This window comes from Aethalodelphis obliquidens, unplaced genomic scaffold, assembly GCF_003676395.1.
Source record: "Aethalodelphis obliquidens isolate GAN/ISIS:26980383/991018 unplaced genomic scaffold, ASM367639v1 scaffold18, whole genome shotgun sequence".
Classification (NCBI taxonomy): domain Eukaryota; kingdom Metazoa; phylum Chordata; class Mammalia; order Artiodactyla; family Delphinidae; genus Aethalodelphis; species Aethalodelphis obliquidens.
Window position 1 is genome coordinate 10050894 of NW_020837962.1, and position 22316 is coordinate 10073209.

The 22316-nt window shown below is 58.4% G+C and overlaps 1 protein-coding gene across 1 annotated transcript in view; it reads right to left on the bottom strand.

Annotated features, from left to right (window-relative positions):
- The window catches only part of GLIS2 (GLIS family zinc finger 2), a 20534-nt gene extending 12513 nt beyond the window's left edge, over window positions 1–8021 (bottom strand). Inside the window, exon 1 of the mRNA XM_027117544.1 lies at window positions 7814–8021. The gene's annotated coding sequence lies outside the window, so the exon portion shown is untranslated. The remainder of the gene's footprint in view (window positions 1–7813) is intronic.
- Window positions 8022–22316: the final 14295 nt, after the last annotated feature.

Consider the following 22316-nt stretch of genomic DNA (forward strand, 5'->3'; position numbering starts at 1 on the left):
GGGCCCCCCCTTCGCGCCGGCTGGGTGGGGGGTTCTCGCGTGGCGCGGGGGGGGGGGGGGGGGGGGGGGGGGGGGGGGGGGGGGGCAGCGGTGCGTGGGGCTATGAGCACTGCCTGCACCTGGGCCTCAGCCAGAGGCAAGCCCGCCAAGCAGCCCCCACGCCCAGGTGGCGGGTGGAGAGGGAAGGGCTGGGCCCCCAGGCCGCCCAAATCCCTGGGAGGGGCCAGCACCAGGGGAGCCAGACAGGGACTCACACCAACAAGGCTTAGGCACAGCAGCCCAGGCCCTGCCAGGCAGCACTGCCACTCGGCGTGGGCGGGCAGGGCTGGGCACTCTGCCAGTGCTCTCTAGGGCCTGCAGAGGCGTTGGCCAGTGTCCCACAGGACATGGATGGGTACCCATGGCACCCTCAGACATATAGGCACATGCATATGTGTCACACCTGTGCACACACACGCCACACACAGGACACGGCAGGTAACAAGGGTCAGGGTCCTGGACCCAGGAGTCTCGGCTTATGGGTGGGAGCAGGGATGAGGCCCAGTCCCCACAGAGAAGGAAACACTGTGCTTCCCACACTGAGCCTGGCTGCAGGACGAGCCCGGGAGTGCCACCCAAGTCCTGGGGGCCCCTCCTCACGGCCCAACCCTCCCACCACCCCAGGACAGGGACCAGGCCCACTGTGAACAGCCCCCGCCAGCTCAAGATGGCAGGAGGCGGCCAGGCAGGCTCTGGACTTTGGCCCTTCCCTCCGCCTCATTTACCAACCACTCAGTTATGCATTCCAACACCAGGCCCTCCGCTGGGTCCTGGGGGCCCACAGATGAATGAGAATGAAGGGCGCCCAGACTCACAGAGGTGAACAATGTTAGGGGTGGGGTGCTCCTGTGTGTGTGTGTTGCGGGGGGTTGGATCCAAGTTGGCCACATGGACATGGGGTGAAGCGTTGGGGTCCTCACAACCAGTGCTGTGGGCCATCTCCATTCATCCTCAGGACCCTGTGAATTAGGTGTTATTCTCCCCACTTTCCAGATGGGGAAACTGAAGCTCACAGTGGTTCAGTTACCTGCCAAAGTCACAGAGCTTATAAATAGCACGGCTGGGATTCACCTCCAGGCTCCAAAGCCCACATTCTTTCTACACCCAACACTGCAGAGGCCTGGAAGCGTGGCCCCAACTGACCCATAATGAACCTGCCCGTCATTCAGCAGAGGAGGAAGCCCAAGAGAGAGGCTGGGCCAGGACATGGAGGGTACTGGGGAGCCATGGACTGCTCTACACAGAAGACTGCCATCTTCCTTTCCAGCCCAATCTCCTGTTCCCAGGCTCTCCCCTTCAGCACTCCTTTCTCAGGACTCTCTGCCTCCTGCTCACCTGATGCTCACCTGATGCTCTTGGGTGCTAGCTCCTGCCTCACAACCTTCTGCGCTTCCATATTCTCCTCCAGCTGCCACTCCCCTCCGATCTCCTCCTCCAGAGAGTCTCCCCTGATTCACTCTTTGCCTCTTGCAGCCATACATGGCTGTTCTTCCAGGTGCCTGAGAACTGAGCAGAGGACCTGCCTCTGTCCCCACACCGCTGAGGGCGGCAACCCTAGTCCTGCAGTGGCCCCTTGCTGCCTGCCACACTTGCCCTGGGTCCAAGTCCTCACAAGTGCATCACTAATGCCACTCCTTCCACCACAGTGAACTGAGCAGCAATGGGAAGTGCTGGGAACTCAGAGCCAGACAACCAGGCCTGCTCCAATTTGATGTGAGCAAGGCTCTGGGCCTCAGTTTCCCCATTGGTGAAAGGAGGGGGCTGGCCTAGAGTAGGACCAGAGCCTGAACATCCAAACCACTCCCCTAACGGCACCATCACACCTGCCTTTTCTCTCTCTCTCTCTCTCTCTCTCTCTCTCCTGCAAGGCATGAATCTTAGTTCCCCAACCAGGGATCAAACCCGTGCCCCCTGCAGTGGAAGCACAGAGTCTTAACCACTGGAGTGCCAGGGAAGTCCCCAGCCCTTCACTTTTCTCAAACACTTGGTACTCAGTGAATGTTTGTTGAATGAATGAGAGAATGAATCCATTGGTGGTACCTACCAGCAGGGGAGGTGTGGAGGGGCTTAAGGCCCAAAGAGGGAAGTGGCTTGCCCACGAGGCAGGGCCCTGACACAGATGTCTCCTCCTCCTTGTCTGGGGCAAGGGACCCAGGAGCAGACCTGGGCAGTGAGGGTAAGGCAGTCAGCATCACCCTCATCGGTTGGGATGACCAGAAGGGCGCAGTTCCCCCAGCTTCATCTCCTGCCACTCCCACCCAGCCCTGACACAGAGCCGCCCCAGAACAGCTGGTCTAGACCAGGCCCAGCAGGAGCTCCAGCACAAACTCTGGACTCCACCCCATGCCCTCTTCCCAGCCACCCCTGCCCCTCCCCTGCTCCCCCTCTGGGTAGCAAAGCAAGTCCAGAAGCCAGGGGCATGAACCCAAAGGAAACACCCACTGGGTGGGGCCGTGCCAGGCCTGGCCTGTTTCAGGTCCTTGGGGCCCAGGGCCCACAGGACCACTCAGGGTGTCCACTAGGTATCCTGAAGGGCGTGTTGGGGGCCTGGCCTGGAGGAGGTCAGGGCTGGCAGGCAGACAGACAGCAGCACTGGAGTGGGGGGTACTTTATAACAGGCAGGACAATGGAGGGCCCCACAGCCTTGGGGGGAGGTGGACATCACAGCTCTGGGTCAGTCAGCCTGGAAGTGTGGTGATGGGGGTTGCCGAGGGTCTGGATGCAGGAAGGAGTGGCCCTGGGGAGAAATGGCTCAGGCAGGCTGGGACTTGGCAGGCAGACCCAGGCAGACGATGAGGGGGAGGGAGGGAGGCTTCCTCCAGACACAGCTGTCCCCACATGATGCCCATGCAGAGGATGGGGGGCAGCAGAGAAGCTGGGGGGATTCCCAGGCTGAACTGATATTTCAGCGGCCAGGACCACACAATCCTAGGCTCTGGTTCCCCTCTGACCCTCCCTGATCCCAAGTGACCCTGGGCCAAGCCCTCAAGTCTCTGAGCCTGTTTCCTCCCCACCCCCCTCCTTACTCTCAGGGTCCCAGTGGGAAGCTACCCTGTGAGTGTGTCAGGCAAACAAGACCCTCGGTCAGCCAGGCAGGATTGTCTTCCTGGAGGCTCCCGGGGGCTGACTCAGGCAGCTCAGCAGTCTCCTGGGGCCTCAGCAGGTTCCCACCCACCCTTGGTCATGACTGGAGGAAGGGGCCAGGGACCAGGTCTGAGTCCTTCTGCAGATAGCCATCTGCCATGACAGGGGTACGTGTACACATGCACGTCACACATGCTCACGTCGGGCTCTCACTGTGAAGGTACTACCTGGCCTCTCTAGCAGTGAAGACAAAGGACCTGAGGAGGCTCCAGTCACCCCCCAGTTATGGCTCTGGAAGATTCTCAGCCCCCGTTGCCCATCCCCCACCAGGGGCAACTGGAGCAGATGGGAAGTCCTCCCCCACTGGAATCACCTCCCATCTCTGTGGCCCCCCAGGCCCCTCCAGTTACCCAGACCCTCCATCCCATCTGAGAGGGGGAGGGGAGTGGAGAGCCTGAGCTCCCTGCCCCGCAAGATGCCCAGAGCAGGGCCTTTACCCTGCCCAGCCTGAGGGAGCTTGCGACATGTCCCAGGCAGGAGGCAGGTCAGAACTCTGGGGCTCCTGGAGCGCCTGGGAGGGGTCCCACAGTCCCAGAACTGGAATGGGAAAGAGGACCAAGGACCCCTGCAGACCTGGACTAGGCCTCGTCTCCCCCATGGAGAAGTCTGGAGCTGAGGCCAGGAGGATCAGTGCCAGGGAAAGGATGGAGGCTCGGGGCCCAGTATGCACAGCTGCTAGGGCCAGCTCAGGGCCCCCCTCAAGAGCAGGTTCCTCTCTTGTGCCAGGCCACCAGACCCCAACCCTATCCTCCCGAGCCATAGCTGACCCAGGAACTCAGGCCCAGATGCCCATTGGCCCTTTTCCATCCTGTGCCTCAGTTTCCTCATTTGTCAAATAGGGATCAATGAGTCTCTCTCACGAGGCTAATGTAGCAATTTCAGGTGACAGATGTCAGTGCCTGTGGTGGCCACTGGAAGGCATCCTTTTGATTTTCTCAGGGAGCTGTTAGAGGCGTTCCTCCCCTGCTGCTCCATCTCTTGACCCACTTCACCTCCCCAACCCACCCCCAGACCCCGGGACCTGAGCTGATATTTTTATTAGTTGGAGAGACAGCAGGGGCTTATAGGGCTAAGTTGGATCCTGGAGAGAAACCTGGGTCTACTCCAGACCACGCCCCTGCATAAGACACCCCCAACCCACTCAGCAAGTCCATTCCTCTCCAGGTGTCAGGGTCACCCCAACCCTGGCTGATCAGCAAAGCACTAGAGGTCCTGGGTGAAAGTGCAGGGTCCCTGCCCCCAGGGTGGGGCTGAAGCGGCCACCCTGGAAACCACTAGGGCAGATGTGTCCCAAGTGCCTTGCAAAAGCTGTGGTGTCTCCCACCCAGGGCTGGAGGCAGGCTGGGGCAAGGCTGGGTATCCCATCCCCGCCTGGCCCTGGCATTCTCAGAGAGGTGAACCCCCAGACTCATGTCTGGACTGTGGCCCATCTCTAGGACCCTTTCACAGGCCCTGGGAGGAGAGGCAATTTGTGTTGGGGGGAGATCCACATCTTTTGGCTGACCCCAAAGACACCCTTGCCAGCCAGGGACACCCCCACCTCTGAGAAGGGTGCTTATCGAGGTGAAGGGAGGACCACACAGCACCTTCCAGGGGTCAGCCCTCTGGCCTCAGTCATCTGTGTGAAATATAAAATGACAATAGCCCCGAATAGAGGAGGGCTTCTCAAAGCCTCGAAAAAGGCAGACCCACCCCCCACCGCCCCATTCCACTCGGCTCAGGGCCTCCCCACTGCAATCCGAATTTCCCACTTGGGTGAGGGGCCTCTTCAGCCCTGCCTGGAACACGGGAACCTGGAGAGGCCTCCTGCGCAGGAGAGAGCCAACAGCAGCCCTCGCCCCAACCCCTGGCGTGCCTCTCAGCGCCAGGGGCCCCACCCCAAACGCCTCCCAGAGAGCTCAACTGCACGCCCCAGCCCCACATCTGGTCCCGCAGCCACAGCTGTCGCCACCCTCCCTCATCCTGGGATTGCCCCAAACTCTGCCTGGCGCCCGTCCCCGCCCCCTCGCCCAAGTGGGAAATTGGGATTCCAGGCAAGTCGAGTTGGGGTAGATGGAAATGCACATAGGAAAATGTCAGGAAAACACATTCTTCCTTCTATAAGGCAGCTCAGACCCCTAGAGGATTAGGTGGCAGATGACACTCCCACAGCCTGGGCCAAGGCCAGGAAAGGAGGGGAGAAGGGAGAGGGGTCCACATGATGGGGCTGAGAGGGATCCAGGCCCTCTGACAAGCTCCAGGGAGAGGCCCTGGCAGAGCTCTGTCCCCAGACCAGTTTGCCCTTTTGCCCGGCACTCCCAGCAAGGAGGGGAGCCCAAGCATGAGAAGACATCGCTGTGGCTACCCATTTGCAGCTGGGCTTTTCAGAAACAACAAAAGCTTTGGGGGGTACTCAGTTCACAGGATTGTTTAAAAATGAGGTTTCTGGATGTCTGTGGCATTCAGTTATTCATAGTGGCTCCACCCACGGATAATTGAGAGTTGGCTTTTGTTGGCCTTAGCCCCCTCTCGGTACCCCTCACCCCCAGGTCTTCTCATGGACTCTGCAGGTCAGGAAGCTCACCTTGTCTGACCCCTCGGTTTTACAGAAGAGGAAACTGAGACCCAGAAGGGGGAAGAGCCTGGCCCAAGGACCCTCGGGAGTTGGTGGCACCGCCAAATGTCGAATCCAGGACATCAGACTCCCAGGCCAGGGGCTTTTCCCACTCACCCTCCAGGCTGTGGCCCAGCTCCAGCGAATCCCCCAAAGCCACTGACCCCAAAAGCAGTGATGCCTGGAAGTGGGGTGACTCACTGTCTGGCTTCCTGGGGCACCTCCTCCCCATCAGTGAGGGAAGGACTGGCAGGTGTCCCTGTGTAGAGAGCCAGGAGCAGGGAGAGGCCCCCCAGGGGTCCTGCATCAGGGTCACTCAGGGGCCGAAGAGCCCCAGCTGGAGGGATTTAACATCAAAGGTCAAAGGTCACAGACAGGGAAGGGCGGGCAGGCATAGGGGTCAGAGGGTCAGCGCTAATGGCCGCTCCGGAAAGGAGGGGGAGGGGAAGGGGCTAAGGAAAACGGGCGGCTTTCAACGGGTCTTCAACCCCCATAAATGGTGCCCAAGCCCCTGGCACTGCCTCCTGCTTGGCTGACTGTAGACAGGGCCAAGCCAAGCTGGGCTGGGCTGTGAAATGAGCTGGGCTGGAGCTCAGAAAGGGGTGTCCTGGGAGGGGCCCCCAGGTGCAGCCCCTCCCCCAGTGCCGGCCAGGGCCAGCTGGGAGGCCCAGCCTGGGCCCAGAGGGGAGAAAGAAGAGCAGAGGGGAGGTGCCGAAGAGGTCATGGAGAGGGTTGTGTGAGCTGGGCTGGAACAGCTGTGGCACCGTGGCACTGGTGTGGGGATGGGGGAGGGCGGGGGGGGTGGGCACACTGAAGGGGCCAGTTTCCCCTTCCCTGGGCCTGTCTTCCGTAGCTGCTGGTTAAGCCCCACCTTCCCTCCAGGATGTCAAGACAAGGCATGTAGGACCTTCAGATGGCTGCCTCCAAGGACCACAGCTCAGGCCCTGTCCCTGGCCCAGACCAAGAACCATGGGAGCCCAGGCCTTGGCCAGGTCCCCAGCTGGCCTGGCTGCCCCCTCAGTGTCAAGCGTTCCCTTCAGAGCCAAGATCCTGGGCTGTGATGGCTGGGGGCCCAGGGCTCCTCCCAGGATCCCTTCCCGCTTCCCAGGCCCCAGGGCAGGGCTGGGCAGCTCCCTGCAACCATCACTGCCCCGGGTGGCCGGCCAGGCGGGCCCTCCTGGAGAGGCGGACAGGCCGCATGCTGCCCTGCTGTGGCCTGAGTACCCGGCTGGGCAGGGCAGTGTGCCAAGGCCTCCAGGTGCCAGCCTGGATTCCAGCCCCATCCCAGGGGGCCTTCGGGGAAGCAGGGCGCAGGCATCTCCCTCCTTCGGGATGCACCTGCCTTGCCCCCCTCCTTCTGCCCCCTCCAGACCCTCCCTCAGGCAGCTTGGAAACCCCTGCCCTCCCCACTCTGCCAGACCCTTCTGCTTGCACCCAGACAGCAGGAGAGGAACAAGTGTTGGACAGAACGCCAGCTCCCAGTCCTGACCCCCGGGGAAGCCTCCCTCCCCTGGCCCAAGGAAGGTCGGGGCTAGCCAGGGGCAGCAGGGGGAGACTTTCCTGGACCAGGGAGGAGACACCTTTCAGCCCCCATCCTAGAAACAGCCCCGCCGTGTGAAGGGGCGGCTGCCCGGCTGCCCCAGACAAGTTCGTGCCCTGGCTCGGGGGTAGGGGTGGGGGCCCCTCTCACCCCGCAGCACGCCCCCACCGCGGCCGCCGAACTTCCCCGCCGAAGTTTGCTCCCGCCCGGGGCTCGGCTGCAGCTCGGCCCGGCCTCCGGACAGAGGGAGGTAAGGAGGGAGGAGAAAGACAGAGAGGCGGTGGGACGGGGCCGGGGAGCCGGCGAGGGAGGGAGCGCGCGAGCCAGCGAGCGAGGGAGCAAGCGCAGGGGCCCCGGCGAGGGCTCACAATGGCCCGGGGCGAGGCGCGGACGAGGGAGGGGGAGGCGACCCTCGGGTCCCGCAGCCCCCGCGCGACAGGCCAGCCCCCCCCCCGCCGGTCCCCGTCCCCACGGCGCAATGCCTGGGGGCTTCCTACCTCGGCGGCGGGGGCGGTCGGGCTCCGGCTGCGGGCTCCGGCGGTCTGGGGGCGGCGGGAGAGCGAGCGGGGGACGGGGCCGGGCGGGCGGGGGCCAGGGCCCGAGGCTCACGGGGCGCAGGCTCCCCTGGCACGGCCGCCCGGCGCCCGGCCGCTCCGCCACATCTGCAGCTCCGGCAGGGAAGGTGGCCGCGGCGGCCGGGCAGTGCGGGGATGTCTTAGAGAGGGAGGGAGGAGGGAGGAGGGAGGAGGGAGGCTGCGGGAGGAGGGACAGGCGGGCCACGGAGGAGGGGTAGGAGGAGGGGCGCGGGGGGCAGCCTCCCTCCCTCCTCCCTCCCCCGCTGCTTCCCTCACTCCCGCCCTCCCAGCAAACCCCTCTCGCCGCCGCGGCCCCAGGTCCGGGGCGCCAGCTGCCAGGCGGGGCGTGCGCGTCGGGGGGAGGGGGCGGCCGGGACCCGGCGCTGGGCCGGGGGAGGGGAGGAAGGGAGGGCGGCGCGGCCTGGGGAGCGGGCACCGGGAGGGAGGGGGCGCCGGGCCACGGCGGAGCCGCGCACGTCCTCCGCGGCCCCATCCTGGGGTACCCCCCCGAGGCCCCGCCCCCGGCCCGAGGGCAGCTCTAGGACACGGCCCAGGAGGTGGCCTGGGGGTGGCGGGGTGGGGAGGGACGTCCCGCCCTCGGGGAAGCCCGGAGAGGGGGCGGCGCGCGGAGGAGGACTTGAGAGAGAGCGTGCGGGCCCAGAGGAAAAGCCCCAAGACCGGGAAGATGGAGGAGTTCGCGGCGGCCGAGGGGGTGGGGGCCCCTCGCCTCCCTCTCGCGGGGTCACCTTGGCCTGACCCCCTGCGGCCCCAGGCGGCGGGGAGGGCGGCAGGAATACTTCTTCGCAGGCCCTGATTTCTCCGCCCAGCTCAGTTCCAGGAACGCGCGGGCAGCCCCCGGCGGGCAGAGGCCCAGGCTCCGGATTCGGGGCGGCGCAAGCCAGGGTGCGAGGTGGGCCTCAGCCCCTCCTTCCCGTCGGACGTCAGGCGGGTCCTCGCCCTGCCCTCGGCCTCAGTTTCCCGTGGAATAAGGAGGAGGCCCCACCGCGTTCTTGATCCCAGCAGTTGGGACAACCTGCATTGTCAGGCCGAGCGCAGCTGGGGTCCTTGATCGCGCCGGGACCCTCAGCTCCCAGCGCGGTGCCAGTGGTTAGGAAGTGAAAGGAGTGGGTACACGCGAATGAGAAAGCCCCGCACCCGCACACGGCTAAATTGAGTTCTACCTCCTGAGATTTAACCCCAGACTCGCATTCTTAAGTGTGTTTTGTTTGGGCCAACCCAGAGCCCCCGCCCAATTATCTTCTTGCTGTCTGGTGGCAAATCTTGGTTCAAAAACAACCCTCCTGCTGTTGGCCAACCCTGCCAGTTGGCCTTGAGGGGTCCAGGAGAGGAAAAGCATCCTCCATAGGTGAGGCATCTGACTCTGGGCATAATTTTGCCTTCATTCGTGTAGTTGATGCTGCGGTGCCCTGCCAGAGCCTGGGACGAGTAGGTCTTCATCACGCAGCATCCTCAGTGTGTGGCACAGTGCTTGGAACATAGTAGTTGCTCAGAATATGTGGCTTGTATGGACACAGCATAGGTGCTCATTACATCTTAACTGAATGTACATATGGTAGTGCTCATGACTTTTGCATGAATGGACACATAATAGGTGCTGTGAGCTGTTATGTGGACACAGAGTAGATGCTCATTATATTTCGGGCAAATGGATACATAGTAGGTTGCATGAATGGACACGTAATAGGTACTCACGACTGTTGCGTGAATAGACAGAGTAGGCGCTCATGAACTGTTGGGTGATACATGAAAGGCCAGTAGGCCTGGAAGGCAGCAATTTGGGGGTAACCTCCCCTGCCCCCACCCCACCCCAGTTTCCCTCGTGTGGATAATGTGGAGTGAGGCCGGGTTAAACATTAGCCGGCAGGTGATCCCTGGGGAAGGCCAGCTTCGGGACCTAGCGCCTTCTGGAAGGGGCTGTTAAGGGCCGACTCTCTGGGTCCGCCGACCTACCAGTGCGTGGGGAGGGGCGGAGACCCAAGGCCACAGAGCGCCCCCTTCCGGCATCCCGGATAGCAGCGATTTAGCCCGCAGCGCGGCCGTGAAGCCTGGGGCCTCACTTCGTCCCCCGTTGGCAGCGCCGGGCTCCAGCCCCGAGGGAATGCAGGTGTATGGAAAAGAGGTACACAAAGGGCTAGTTTTATATTTGTTAAAAATGCTTATGGACTGCTTACAGGATGCCAGGCACTGTGCGACAGTAGGGACAGAGAGTGAACAACCCCAGCCATCCTTGCCCTCCTGGGTCTCACAGTTCAGCGGGAACGGATTCAAGTGAAATCCAAAGGTCTCTGCCCTACGAGGGGACCTGACCATAAGACGCCTTAACCCGGAGGGCCTTTCTTATTTGTTTTTCTACTCCCGTTTGTTTTCATGGACAAGCATGTTGCTCCCAGTGAGAACTCTGATTTGGGATTCCCATGTTTGGATAGTGAATAATAGTATCTCCTTTCTGAGGTTGATGTGAAGATTAAATGAGGTACATTCTCAATACACATTAGTGGTCACTACCAGGTTTCAAGCCTGACCCACCGCTTTTCAATTCCAGGACCCAGCTGGGGTCCCCTTAGCTGCAAATAAACCCCTAAATTTGGCACCTGCAAATCCAACAAGAATGAGGAACTCTATATATATTAGCTTGGTGGAGTTGACCCAACCAGAAACCCCTGATTCTCAGCCAGACTAGTTCTTCCTCTGTATGAGATGCTTTACTTTCATTATATTCATAACAACCCTGAGGGTGGGTCCTATTATTATTTCCATTTTGCAGAGAAAGAAACTGAGGCAGAGATTAAGTAATTTGGCTAAGGTCTTAGAAGCTAGTAGGAGGCATAGAACAGATTGCAGTCTCAGTCAATCTGATTCCAAAGCTTGTATTATAACCCACTACCTCCCTGGGACATCAGATAAGTGGCAGGATAGGGGTACGGGACATTTCAGAGGGCCAGTCTCTGAGAGGGTTTTTCACAGTATGCTTTTCTGGGAGGCAGCACCTGCTATAGTAGTTAGGCCAGGCGTGGCTTCCTCCTTCTTAGTGAAAGGTGGGTGAAGAGGGATGTCCTCTTCATAAATGCTTCATAAATATTGCTGTTATAGACTGAATGTTTGTGTCCTCCCCCAAATTCATATGTTGAAGCTCTACACACCCACCCCACCCCCAAGTGTGATAATATTTGCACATGGGGCCTTCGGGAGGTAATTAGGTTTAAATAAGTTCATGAGGGTGGGGTCCCCATGATGGGATCAGTGCCCTTACAAGAAAAGGAAGAAAGATTGGATCTCTTTCTCATTCTCTCTCTCCCTCCCCCTCTCCCTCCCATGTGAGGACACAGCAAGGAGGTGGCTGTCTGCAAGCAAGAAAGAGAGTCCTCACCAGGAACTGAATCTGTCAGCACTTTGATCTTGGACTTCCAGCCTTTAGAACTGTGAGGAATAACATGTTGTTTAAGCTACCCAGTTTGTGGTATTTTGTTATAGCAGCCTGAGCTAAGATAATTGCTAATATATTTGGGGGCTGAATCTGGTCCCCTAATCTTTCATCAATAAACTTTTTTTTTTTTTTGGCCACTCTGTGCAGCTTGTGGGATCTTAGTTCCCCAACCAGGGATTGAACCTGGGCCCCAGCAGTGAAAGCACCGAGTCCTAACCACTGGACTGCCAAGGAATTCCCAATAAACATTTATTGAATATCTCCTAGGTTCCCATTAATTCAACAGATGCTTATTAAATTGTTATCATGTGGTCATTCAACAACATTTATTGAGGGCCTACTGTGTGCTGGGCTAGCAAACCCAGCCAGGTCTTCAAGGAGATCTCTCAGTCTAGTGGGGACTCCTTACATCAGTACCCAGAGGGGACATGGCTTACTCATTCACACACACATACCTGCCCACTGCAAGGAGGGTTTCCTGCACAACATGATGCTTAGTAAGTAGCTTTTCAATTAACACACGATGCAAGGTCCAGCAGAAACTCAGCTGTATAAGTACGGTTCGGTTCCTGTCTTTCCAGAGCCTTTATTCTAGGGGCAGGAAGTGAATAATACAAGACAACACAGAGACGTGAGCCTGAAGACCTATGTTACAGATGTAGGAGAGATGATAGGAACCGGGACAGATGAATGGCAGCAAATCCCAAACTCTAGCCCTTGACCTTAGCCAAGTCATCGCATCTCTCTTAGTTTCCCTATCTGTGAAATGGTGATCCTCATGCCTGTTATGGAGCTGTGTGAGGCTCTACTGAGAGGGCACACAAAGGGCTCCCACCAATGCCGGGAGGGGAGAAAAAGAGTGCAGCAAATGGTAGCTATTATTGTTATTAATGAAGCCTGCAACCCACTGTGAGTGGGGGCCCAGGCACAAGAATGGAGTGATGGCAGGAGTGAGATCAGGGTGACTTATTAACCTTGAGCAGGCAGCCTGGGGCGATCTCTCCCTGTTGGTGCTGGCTTTCTGTGGCTGAGGGCTGGGGCTGACTATGGGTGGAGTGTTTATTCTGGGAATCAGCCCTGACTGTTCCTCACTCCCTGCTCCAGGAGAAAGAACAGCTTTGAGTCAGAACTGAGGGCCCTGCTGGGCCCAGCATGTATGACCCAGCCCACCTGCCAGCAGGGCCCCTGGCTGAGAATGCCCAGGGGCCAGCAAGGTCATTTGGGTTTGAGACACACTCTCCCCGTGGGGACTCACCTGACCCCTAGAGGGCCTGAAGTGCTCAGCTTTTGGGGTTCTGGAGGCTGAACTCTGAATGCCAGCCTGGAGTGAGTCTCCTGGGTTGAGGGGGTGAGGGAGGGGGAGATATTGGAAGTGGGGGGTGTCTATGCTGTCTTCTCAGCCCCTGGCTCCTTCATCAGGGCCAGCTTCATGGACGTTCACCTGTGCAGTTGCACGAGCCTGACATTTAGCAGGGCCCATGCTTCGCTGAATGTTCTGCCGTCACTATCTTGAGATTGTTAATCATTTTTTTTTTTAATTTCTTTTTTTTTTTTTTTTTTTTGTTTGGTACGCGGTCCTCTCACTGCTGTGGCATCTCCCGTTGCGGAGCACAGGCTCCGGACGCGCAGGCTCCGCGGCCATGGCTTACAGGCCCAGCCGCTCTGCGGCATGTGGGATCTTCCCAGACCGGGTCACGAACCCGTGTCCCCTGCATCGTCAGGCGGACTCCCAACCACTGCGCCACCAGGGAAGCCCTCTTAATCGTTTTTGAACACACTGTTCAAAACTGACCCAGTGCATTTTCATTTTGCACTGGGTCCGGCAAATTGTGCAGCCTGTCCTGCCCTCATGCTTTGGTTTCCCCCAGTCTGTAGCTTTTCCCTTGAATGAGGCGTTCAGACCCACCTCTCAGCCACGCCCAGCTAGCCAGGAGTGCCTTAAGTAAGCCCATTTCCTGCAAGGGGGGGTGGGGGATACAAGCACCTGCCCCTCCAACCTATTGGTACCTACCTTTCCGGAAAAACCCAAGGCCGGCTGTGTGGTGGTGGGTAAGTCACTCAACTTTCTGACCTTCTGGTTCTGACAGTACTGTACTTATCTGAGTTGGACTGTTGGGAGGGTTAAAATAGGTAGTTCATATAAACATGCACAGTGCCTGGCACAGAGTAAGCGCACAATAAGTTAGAACTATTATTATGTTTTAAAAATGAAGATTATTACAGGCGCTAACTTGGAGGGAAGGGTTAGCCCCATCCCTACGGACCTGCCCCAGGAAGGAGGAGCCGCCCCTCCCCTGACCCCGCCCCGCTGTCTTCCGAGGGAGGAGACCCCCCCATCCCAGGCAGGGACGAGGGGGCGGAGGAGCGGGAGCGACACATTTTTGAGTCGTGACCAAGTGGAAACTCCCTCCCCAAGGCGGAAGCCGGGGGCGCCCCACTGGGGCCGGAGCCTCCGCCGAGGCGGGATCCGCAGCTTGTGGGGGGCAGGGCACCGCGGGGGACCCGGTCCCCGCCCCTCACAGCCTCATGAATATGAATGAGCCGGCGGGGGAGAGCAGAAGTGCGAGGCGGCCCCGACCCGGCTGGCTCCGCCCCCGCTTCGGGCCCGCGACCGGGGGCGTGGCCAGGCCGCAGACGCCCCGCCCCTCACACCCCGCGAGGGGCCTCCTTCCGGCCGGCGCGCCCCGGACGTGACCTCGCGGGCACGCGCCGGAGCCGCCCTGGGGGAGGTACGCGCACCCCTCTCGCAGGTAGGGCCGCCCTTTGTCCCCGGCGCCGCCCCCCGGAGTCCCGGTTCCCACTACCCACCCCGGCCCGCGGCCCCAGCGCGCGCTGCCCTTCTTGCTTCGGCCCGGCCTGGCGGCCCCCAGGGCGAAATCTGGCCCCTGAACCAGGCTCCCAGGCGTTCACGCAGCCGGGTAGACGCGATAGGAACTCTTCGTTCACTCCAGCGCGGGCACCCGGGGTGGAGAGGGCTGCAAAAGCCCTGCCCTCACAGGGCTTGTGCTCCAGGGCGAGAGGCCGGCGGGTGAATCAGTAGAATGTCCACTATGTCGGATGAGTGTCAGGGTGAAGACAAAAGCGGGGGACGGACATCCAGGCGGCTAGGAGGGTCCTTGAGAAGGTGACTTTTGAGCGAAGTCTCGGAGGAAGCGAGGGAACAACCGGTGCCTGGGGGTGTTGGGGGCAGCCGGGCATTGAGGCCGGTGTGCCTGGAGTGGAGAGAGGGGCAGAAAGAAAAGACGGAATCATGACAGTAATGGCTCAGTGTTGAGCAGGTGCCTGGCAAAGTGTTAGGTGCTCTATGCATATTATTTCCTTTAAGCCTCAGGACAGCGCAGATGTGGGCGCTACCATTGTGTGAGAGGAAATCAGGCTCAGGCAGCTAAATAACTTGCCCAAGGTCACACAGCATTGGAGCCCAAGGAGACTGGCGTCATTGCCTGAAACACCCAGGAGGCCCAGGGTAGGGTGACCTTGACCAAGTCCGGTCCTCTGTGCCGCGCGCCTCAGTTTCCTCCCAGAGTGCTAGAGGGAGAGGGTGTGATTGACCTCCTGAAGTGAAAGATGGGCGGGCAGGGTCCTTTTGCTGACCATCTGCGCAAAAGCCAGCTGGTTGTAATTCATACCCAGCAAATGGGGACCTGAAACCGAGCCTGAAATCACCGCACAGAACAAGGGCGTAGCAGGAGCCTTCGAGGATGTCTGTTCTCTTGGGAGAGGCTTTTGTTGTCTGGGAAGCACTTGTCCCCCTTTCGGCTCTGGTGCAGGTACAAGTGGCTTTGGGGAGAGAGGGCAGAAGGCCCAGAGCCTGGAAGAGGCTGCTTTTGGGGGTGGTTGGGGGGAGCCCGGTGCGGCTGAGTGCTCCGGAGCAGTAAAAAAGGTGGAGTCAGCCAGGCAGCCTGTGTGCCGGCCAGCAAGTGCAGAACAAGCAGAATCCCCCAAACATCCCTGTGAGTCTGGAGAGATTCACACGCACACGCACAAACACAAAACACACGAAACCCGTCCATGTCTGCACCTGCAGCACATTCTCTGACTGCTGCGCAGACCAGAGGGTAAGAGCCTCAGGGCTACCGATCTGGCTCTGCTGGCCATGCTGACCGGTTCTCTGCTTTGGGAAGGGGGGGAAATGTTTTCGTGTTCCTGTGAAGATCTGCTTGTGCCTCTGATCCTGAGAAGGGCTGTGGGTTTCTAATGGGGCAAGGATGGTGAGTCTTCTGCAATTTGCCCCTTCTCCAGCCTGGCACAGCCTCCAGCCTTGGCCTTTGGGCTGTGGTGTGAAATGTGGCCCTGGGAGGGTTAGGGGTGCCACCCAGCCCCCTGTGTTGGAGTCTCCGGTCAGTAAGAGGTCCTGGTGGTACAGGACCACAGCAGAACTTACTGTCAGGCCTGTTTGGTAGATGCTCAGAAAGTTTAAGTGGTTTGCCTGAGCATGCACAGCTGTAAAAGAGCAGAGATGGGATCCTAGTCCAAACCATTTGACTGCAGAGCCCAAGCCCTGCCCCTCTGGGAACTGATTCACCCCTGTAGAGGGGATACATTTCGTGTTTGGCCTGGAGACCCCCCCCACACACACATACTCTGTGAGGTTGTAGGGGTGGCAGACGGGATGATGACCAAAGGGGATGGAGACACTTTCTGCTTTTCTTCTAGCCACACCGTCCCCAGACCTTGTCACCAGGCCTTTGTGTCTGGGTCAAATTGGTCAGTCCTTTCTCATGGTGGGACTGGTGCGGGTGGGGCCAGAGGCACCTTGGGGGCGCCGGCAGAGGGCTTCCTCCTCATGAAGTTTGGGGGTCAGGTGAAAGACTCTCACTCTACCTGGGCGCCTAGGACCTCCCGTACACCCTGGCCTTTAACTAAGGGGGCAGCTGGAGTTCTGGTCACTGACCAGGTGGGCCAAGAGTGTGGGAGTGTCTGGGTGGAGGTCTAGAGGTCTGAGGCGGCACATGTGAGTCCTGAGACTCATGTGGATAAATGTGGATAGAATGCCGGAAAGAGGTGAGGGCTGGTCCCCTCAGGTGAGTCTCCGTGCATTGCATTGTCGCCTACTGAGCTGGTGATATTCTGAGCCTTACAGCCCCAGTGGATTCTCAAACTGAGAGACTTACTGAACCGGTAAGTCCAGGGTGGGGCCCGGGGATCTGCATTTTTAACAAGCTCCAGATGCATGTGAGCCTCTGACTAAACCTGGAAAACCACTGTCCTGGACTTCCCAGCCAGGCAGCTGTGAGAAACCCCTTCTAGCAAATCCAGAGCCTGATGTGTGTAAATGCTTTCCACGACTGAATTTAAATGCATTCCACTCTCCGTTGGGGTGCTGTCATCAGCTGAGCTTCTCCCCTGTTGAAAATAAATGATGGGGGGCTCCCCTGGTGGCGCAGTGGTTGAGAGTTCGCTTGCCGATGCAGCGGACACAGGTTCGTGCCCCGGTCCGGGAAGATCCCACATACCGCGGAGCGGCTGGGCCCGTGAGCCATGGCCACTGAGCCTGCGTGTCCGGAGCCTGTGCTCTGCAACGGGAGAGACCACGGCAGTGAGAGGCCCGCGTACCGCAAAAAAAAAAAAAAGAAAATAAATGATGGACTCTCAAGCGATAGTCCTGCCTCCATCCCTCCCCAGCCAAGTTTCCCCAGAGAGCAGGCCACCCCATAACCTGCTCAGTGCTGAGCTGTCCCGAGCTGTCCCCTCGGCAGCACTTCCTGTGGAGACCTCCTCCCAGCCGCCTCTCCGCAACAGCCTGTGCTCCTGCTCACCTGAAGCTCTCTGGGGTCTGTACTGCCTCCCCTGCCTGTGGCCCCCTAAAACCAGGTATTCCCTAGGGTTCCATCCTTGGGCCTTCTCGGCTTGATGCTTTCCTCAGTTGCAGAGGCAAAAGTGAGGGGAACCCCATCTCTATTCAGGAGAGCACCCCAAACTTACACCCAGCCTTTGGGGTGCACCAGGCCTACATTTTTAGGGGATAGCTTGATATCTCCCCTCAGCTAGCCCCCTGGAGCTCTTCGATGTAGGGTCTTTGACTTGAGGGGAGTCTGGTCACACCTGTCACCCTAGAGTGGTCCAGCCGCTGTGGGTTCTGCCAGGCTCCTTCTATGCCGCACACGCTGGTAGAGGAAAGAGTGCCCCTCTCAGTAGCCGGGCTTCCCTTCTGGACACTTCTGACTTCTTTTTGCTTTCCCTGATAAAACTCTTAGTACCGCCTCATCTTCCTGACTCCCCTCATTGGTGTCTGTCCTAGTGCCCCAGGCTTGCAGCCTTGAGGTCTCTTTGCACCTTTTCTTCTCCCCCAACCCCCCCAGGCATGGTCAACTTCTGCTTTGGCAGCATCTCTGGCGTCCCTCCATCCGTCCACCCGCTGTTAGGGGCCTCTGAGCTCCCCAGCGGCCTGCCTACTTTCTGAGAACCAGACTCTGAGCCCAGGGGCATCAGTTGAACAGGCAGGTCTGCCTCAAGACCAGCCCATCTGTCACCTGCTCGGAGGCTGCCTGGCTTCCCTCCATCTGTGTCAGGGGCCACGTGGCGTTGGGTCAGTGTCCCCGCCTGGAGTCAGGGGTCTTGGTTCAGATCCTGTTTTTTTGTTTTTTGGCCACGCTACCTGGCTTTTGGGATCTTAGTTCCCCGGCCAGGGACGGAACCCAGGTCCCCGCAGTTGAAGCGTGGAGCCCCAACCACTGGTCCACCAGGGGATTCCCCAGATCCTGGTTTTTGCCATTCCCAGCATTCTAACTGGACAGATTCCTTGAGCCCCCAGAGTTCCTGTTTCCTGTCTATAATGTCAAAGCTGGTAATAATAGTCCTATCTCACAAGGTTCTTGTGAGGATTTATGTTTCATGACCTCGTCTCTAGAAGTCCTTGGCCTGGAATACTGCTTGATCTTTATCACCACGTTTAATCCTCAAAACCATGCTGTCAGGTAGGAAGTCACTGTCAGGCCCATTTTGTAGATGAGGCAGGGGAGGCTCAGAGAAGCCAAGTGATTGGCCCAAGGGCACACAGCTACAAAGTAGCAGAAGTGGGATTCAAGTGCAAACCAGTTCACCCAAGAGCCTGAGCTTCTAACAGCTAATCCCCTCTTTGGGTTCTCTTTCTTCATCTTCTGTTCATTCATTCACTCATTCAGCAAATTTTTTTTTTAAGTTCTTTTTTTTTTTGCTGCGTTGGGTCTTCGTTGCTATGCGCAGGCTTTTCTCTAGTTGTGGCGAGCGGGGGCTGCTCTTCGTTGGGGTGCGCGCAGGCTTCTCATTGGGGTGGCTTCTCTTGTTGCAGAGCACAGGCTCTAGGCGTGTGGGCTTCAGTAGTTGTGGCTCGCGGGCTCTAGAGCACAGGCTCAGTATTTGTGGCGCGCAGGGCTTAGTTGCTCCTCGGCATGTGGGATCTTCCCGGACCAGGGCTTGAACCCGTGTTCCCTGCATTGGCAGGCAGATTCTTAACAACTGTGCCACCAGGGAAGCCCTTGGCAATTATTTATGCTGAATGAGTGAATGAATGTGTGCCTACTATCTAGGGCAATGAAGGAACAGAAGAAGCCCTGCCCTGTCTGTGAAGGCGCAGATAGGCTGAGATGCATAGGAGCTCCTGTAGGAAATTGCCCAAGGCCCCTCTTCCTCACTCTGCTCTGGGGTCACAGACCAGGACACCCCACCCCGCATCTCGCCTCCCCACTGCTCCTTGTACCTAAAGGCCTGCAGGCATTGGACTGGATTTGGGTTTGACCCTTGTGAAGGAGGAAGTGGATCCTAGCAGGACCTGCTGTAGGGCTTGTAAGCCTTGGAATCTCCAGGGAGTGGGGGCAGTGCAGGCATGAAAGGAATGGGGATGCAGTTGTGTACCCCATGAGATACCACTTCAACCCAGCAGATGGCAGTGACAAAAAAGGAGGGGCAATAACAAGTGTTGAGGAGAAGAGGGAGGAATTGGAACCCTCTCCCACTGCCGGTGGGCATGTCAGGTGGTGCAGGCGCTGGCAGTTCTTCAGCATAGTCACCATTTGACCTGGTGATTCCACTCCCAGGTGTGCACCCCAGAGAAATGAAAACACATGTCCATGCAAAAACTCGTATGTGGATGTTCACAGCAGCATTATTCACAACAGCCAAAAGGTGGAAACAACCCAAAGGTCCATCAACGGATGAATGGATAAACAAATTGTGGTCTGTCCACACAATGGAATATTACTCAGGCATGAAAAGGAATGAAGTACTGACACAGGCTACCATGTGGATGAACTTCGCAAATGTGATACTCAGTGAAAGAAGCCAGACACGAAAGGCCACATATTGTATGGTTCCATTTCTAGGAAATGTTCAGAATAGGCCAGTCCATAGACAGAAAGTAGATGTGTGCTTGCCAGGGGCTGGGGGCAGAGGGGTGTGGATGTAACTGGTAAGCAGTGCAGGGTTTCTTTGAGGGTAGTAAAAATATTCTAAAATTGATTGTGGTGAGGGTTGCACTACATTGAAATACTGAAAACCATTGAATTGTATACATTAAAATGGTAAATTGTATACTATGTGAATTATATCTCAATAAAACTTTTATTAAAAAAAATATTAGCCAGACACCCCTGCATTAATGCTGACAGAAGGCGCGAGCACAAGGACTCAAAAACTTGCTGAGCAATCGGGGGACATTATTTGGGGTTGCTATGCTGTGGTTCCCATGACAAGATCGCCGAGAAGTGACCCTGTAGATAAGGTTTCCGTTCATCCTTTAGGCCTCAGCTTCCATGTGACTCCTGAGAGAGGCCCCCACAACCCTCCCTTTGTCCCTTGTCATCTGTCTCAGTCCCTTCTTTCTTTCCTTTAGAGCTGTGCCCGCACTTGGAATTATTTTCTGTCTGTGGACCTGATTCTGTCTGACTCTCTTGCTGGGCTGAGTTCCGTGAGGTTAGGGACTTGTCTCTATCTTGCTTGCCGCATAGTAGGTGCTCAGTAAATTCCTGCTGTGTCAATGAGCCACATATTCTGATAACAGCTGGGGGCGCCCAGGCTGGGGTCCATGCTCGTGCTCGCTGCAGGGGACAGAGCCAGCAGGGCGGATCAGGGTGTCTCCCGGCCCCAGTGGCATTCTTTTTCCAGAATGTCCCTGGAGAGGAAGCCCAAAGCCTGGTCTGGCTGGGAAGAGGCGATTGGGGAGGAGAGCGGAGCGGGAGCTGGGGCCGGGGGCGGGCCTGGGGAGGAAGTCTGCAGCCCCAGGCTGCCGAGGGCGCGGTGTCTGTGTTTGCACCTTTGGAATGTGGCTGATTCACTCTGGGGGGAGCCAGGCAGCCACCGCTGCCGCCTCGGATCCGACATCTGGAGGCTAAATTCCAGGAGGAGAGACGGAGTCTTGGAAGCAGATGTCAACTTTGAAGGTCAAACTGAGCCAGGGAGGAGGAGGCTGAGAGGGTCCCACACTCCCCACCCCCCCACCCCAGGATTCTGGGAGAGAGGTGAGGCCCCATCCCCAGCCTTATCCCAGCCCCTAAGCTACCAGGGCCCTGAAGGGGACAGCGTGGGGCAGGGAAACAGTGTGAGCTCTGCAGTCAGACCGTCCTTCAGAGAGCTCATATAACTGCAAAGGCCGAGGGCCTAGCTGGTCCAGTGCTCAGCAATGGCCCTGCGACACTGGCTTGCATCTCCTGGCCCAGTGTCCTCTGTGTGGGTTTACTCTCGGGCCTTCGCTCCCCAAGGCCTGCGAACTCCTAGCTTGCCTTTCCCTGGGGCGCCACTGAGACCCTAGGCTTGCCTCTTGTTGGCTCAGTTGGGGCCCAGCTCATCCTGGACACTGATGAGACAGGTCTGGGTCAGGAGCTCGCTGCAGAGCAGGGCCGATGCCCCAAGAACCACACGGAGAAAGTGGGAGTGGGAGGGGTCCCCCAAAAGAGCCAGTGCCAGGGGGTGGGCAGAAACAGCACTCTGCTGAGCTGCTCCCACAGAACTGCCTCCTGGGGCTTGTGCCAGGCACTGTGCTTGGCTTTATGGCTCTTACCTACTGGGGTGTCCCACTGGCTAAATTCCTTAAGCTCTCAGAAGCTCATTTTCTTCATCTATGAAATCTCATAGGATTCTTTTTGGGATTGACTGAGACAATGCTTGCAAATCCCTTGGCACCTGCCTGGCCTGGAGAAGGTTCTATGCTAACTAGCCTAGGTCCCTTTCTCTTCCCTGTATCTAGGTGCTGTGTGATCTGCCCTGTGGGCTGAAAGGATGATGTGTGTGTGTGTGTGTGTGTGTGTGTGTATGCGTGCGTGTGTGCACGCTCCTTTCTCTCCTCCAAGGAGCTTCTCCCAGGAGAGAGTTAGGGACTACTTGGGACAGAGGATGGAGGCAGGAGGGACAGGAAAGGGGTAGAGGGAGCAGCGGGTGGGCCTCACCTGTGAGCCTGCAGGCTCAGGCCTGCCTCTGGGAGTTGCCTCCGTATGCCCTCAGCTCCACCTGGGGCTGGAGGAGGGGCCCAGGCTCTACTCCTGGGAGTGGCTGCCTCTTTCCCTCCCGTGCCACAGCGTAAACGTGGTCGTTTGACATGGGTGTGTGTGTGGGGGGGGTGGTTAGGTGGTGAAGGGCCTGACCCAGGCTCGTCCATCTCCTATATTCTCTCTCTTGGAACCCTGGAACCTGGGGAGTGGCTCAGAAGAGGAAACTCGGTGCCCAGAGTGGTCCAAACCTCCTGGACACCTCCCGGGAACCTAGAGGTTCTGGGAGGGTGGAGGGCCAGCCTCCTGTAAGCTTTCTGCAACCATTTGTGAACTGAAGTAAAGCTCCTCCCAGAATCTGGTTGGGGCACAGGGAGTGCTCCAAGGAGTGTCCCCCGCCTTCCCCCAGGGCTCAGCGCCCTCCACTCCTGCCAGCCCTGCCTGCCAGCCTCCCTCTGGGATGCCACACATCTGTGGGTGCCTGCTCATCCCCACCAAACCACCCACGTCCTCTGACTCATAGCCCAAATGCCACCTCCTTGGATTCCTGACAAGACTCCCGCACTCACAGTTATTCTCCTCT